At 32.1% G+C, this 3218-nt stretch overlaps 1 protein-coding gene across 1 annotated transcript in view; it reads left to right on the top strand.

Annotated features, from left to right (window-relative positions):
* Positions 1-3218, top strand: part of LOC109537283 (E3 ubiquitin-protein ligase MIB1) — a 338077-nt gene that overhangs the window by 177774 nt on the left and 157085 nt on the right. The gene's annotated exons all lie outside the window — the stretch shown is intronic.

Here is a 3218-nt window from a genome sequence, read left to right as displayed (position 1 = left end):
TTTAAAAACAACAGTATAGTATTTTCATGTAGTCGATGGCATCAATTCAGCGTAACTCTCGGAGTTTACAACGATAAATTAAACTGCACATAAAAAAGCTGCTTCAAATTAGCTTACATGTTTACCCGGACGGGCAATGTAAACACATTCACCTGATATTGCAAATATAAATATTAATAAAACTCGTTTACTCGAACATTATTTGCCAATTCAACTGCCAACAGGTGTAGCTGGAACAAAACAGGCCTTCTAACCGGCTTCCGCCTACAAAACATAAATGAAACGGAAAAAATGTATCAATAATCAAACGCTGAATAACAGTGCTCGTGGTATAATGAGAATAGTAGGCGTTAAAAGGCAAATTTGCACTGTGTTCACAAACTAAGAAATAAAGCCAGAAAATTGGGCCACAGTTGAGAAACAGAGGCAAATCGCGATTGATAATGTTTGTTGCATTTGCAAGTGAAACGTYATGGTTTCCCGTCCCTTGAAACYCACAGATCAGTAGCAYKAWAAAAMATATYRTAAWMCTTTAATTCGCTCTTTTTGCGATGATTGATGGATGCATCAAWMAKCAGCATCAATTTTAGAAACTTCTAAAAAAGATCAACCGCAATTAACTTCCATTTCAAATSAATTYATCAWTCGCACCTGCYAAGAGCTCAAAAATGGTTTTTCATTTTGCCACTTAGTTTCTAAGTTTGTCGATAACGATATTTGTGTTAAAGTAACGAAAKAMATTTTCTGAAGTACTAAGTTTAAAGGAAAAAACGAATACATTTATCAGGTCAATAATAAATCGGCATTTYCACCACCAGCTCGGCCTTAATGAACACATGGGATTAAATCCATCCAATATTTTCATTACCATTTGATACAGTAGGAAAAACGTTTACAAATTAAATAAATAAAAGTTTCGCTCAAAATACATTAATACATTAACATGAGACTCGAAGTATGGAAAACTCAATCTGCAATTTTCAATTGAAAGCAAAATAGTTAAATAACGAGAAATCATTTGAAATTAGCTTGCGTATTTACATTGCCAGCATAAATATTGACCAAATGTTGCATATGTAAAATGTTAATTAAAAGTTCAATCAAACATATAGTGAGCTGTATATATTGAGGAAAAACAGATAATAATTATAAATTTGCAAGAATTTCCATATAGCAAAATAATGTGTTTGTGGAATTAATGTTTAAAAATTCTCTTCATATTTAATTTTCTTTTGCCAAAATTTATTAACTTTTAATTGATAATGTATTTAATTTAATATAATAACTCAATAGTAACTGGCAAATATGAAGTTTTCAGGTGGTTAGCACAAAGCATGTATTTATCAGCAATGTCCCATTTTATAAGAATTTCTATTCGAGCGTGAAAATGTCACTATGTAATATTATTTCCCCGAATACAAAAGGCACATCAAAGGAACTATTTGCGCAATAGACATTTAATTCGAGGAGTTGAAAGCAGCAACAGAAAATGCATATTAAAATTTCTGAACCACGTCAAAGTTTTTCGCTCGAGCTCACCTTTGATCGATCATTGCAAATCAAGTTCTAAAGATGATATTAAAGTGTATTAAAGCGTAGGGTGACAAAATGAAAACCAAACTTTCGCGTTCTTTCCAAGTTTCTCAATAATAATAAAAATAGTTTATTTTAATTATTAATGTCATCTGAAATGTACTCTCAGACTATACATAGATTGTTGTGACTTAAAAAAACATTTACCATAAATATGTTAGAAAAACACATTGAGGCTCGACGGGCATTTACTTACATTCAAGAAGAAAGAAATATAAAGATAATCGGTTTAGAAATGTAATAAATAAATGTCTGTTTTCAGCATACTTCTGGTGCAGTTTCGAAATGTGGTATATAATAAAATAAAACTAATTTTCAGGAGCATCTGCACAGTGGAGTGCAATATTCCGTTGTGTTTATACCATCTCAAGTGTTATAAAGAGGTGAAAAACCACTTGCAAATATTACTGCGGAATGACTGAGATTCAGATTTCCCGTAAAGTAAGAATGGAAATACTGTCGAGCGAGATAATATTTTTTCCCAGTTCCACTATTATCATGATTATTTTAGACAAAAATTGAATTTTCCTTCTCCGACTAAAGTGTTAGTGTTCCATTATAAGCGTCGAGTATATTCAGTTTTCACGTGAGCAGCGGTTTGATTATTAGTCCTAATGTTGTTAAATTACAGCGCATCTATGAGTTTTTATTATTTACCAGAATTTGGGTTAATTGAGTTTATATTTTGAAAATGTCTAGCCAAACGCAAAACTGGCGTAAAACTGGGTATTTTTGTGAACTAATTTATTATTGCATTAATAAACAACACCGAGATGAAAATTTAATGGAAAAACAGCTGCATCGATTCGGTAACCAGTCATTTCAATTTATGGCTTAAACTTTCTATATCATAATAGAAAATTATATAATCCTTCAAAGGTGCAAATTTTCGTCATGACAACAATCAGCAGATAATGGATTTCCGATTATTTCAATTTTAAATCGCATACTGGCGGCAATTTATCGGACCATTTCAATAATGAAATTAGAGTATTCAAAAGGATAATTCAATAAATATTCATAAGAAACTAATAAACGGTCGACGTTATCTGCAACAATTGAATGATACAAGGAGTTAAATCTGAAGATCAAACTGTAAGCGATGGATAATTTTCATAACGCCGAAGCAAATCCGTTTTCAATAAGAATTTTTCATAATTTCGTGCCGTTCATTCTTAGCAAATCGATTGGTTTTGAAGAATTGTTAACAGAAAGACTTTGGCGTTGCCGCTCTGAGACAATTGCCGAATTCTCTAAGTTACGAAAGCCAAAATGTTCCTTCCTTAAGCCACAAACAGTTCACAATGAATTAGTTGATTGTAGTCACAAAACCTCTCAATTAAAATGATTTATGGCTGCTGAGAGCGATTTTATTTCTGTTTGAAGCATAATATAGCTTAATTTGCTCTCGATCTGTGCGGTTTTTTGTTAAAATCCAGTGGCGCACATAAATTTTGTACACTATGGCAAATGGAACAATGCACAATTAGTGATGAGCGAAACGGTTTTAGAATTTTTGGCCCATCGGTTTTTCCTACAAGAGGGTCTTGAGCCAAAGTTAACTAAACCTCTGAAGTCTAAAAAGACCAGATATAATCCAAATAGAAGCTAATTAAAATTGACTG

The sequence above is a fragment of the Dendroctonus ponderosae genome, unplaced genomic scaffold, assembly GCF_020466585.1.
Source record: "Dendroctonus ponderosae isolate FM_Combo_2020 unplaced genomic scaffold, Dpon_F_20191213v2 Dpon_F_20191213_3, whole genome shotgun sequence".
Classification (NCBI taxonomy): Eukaryota; Metazoa; Arthropoda; class Insecta; order Coleoptera; family Curculionidae; genus Dendroctonus; species Dendroctonus ponderosae.
The sequence above is the reverse complement of the archived record's forward strand: the minus strand, read 5'-3'. Positions and strand labels throughout refer to the sequence as shown.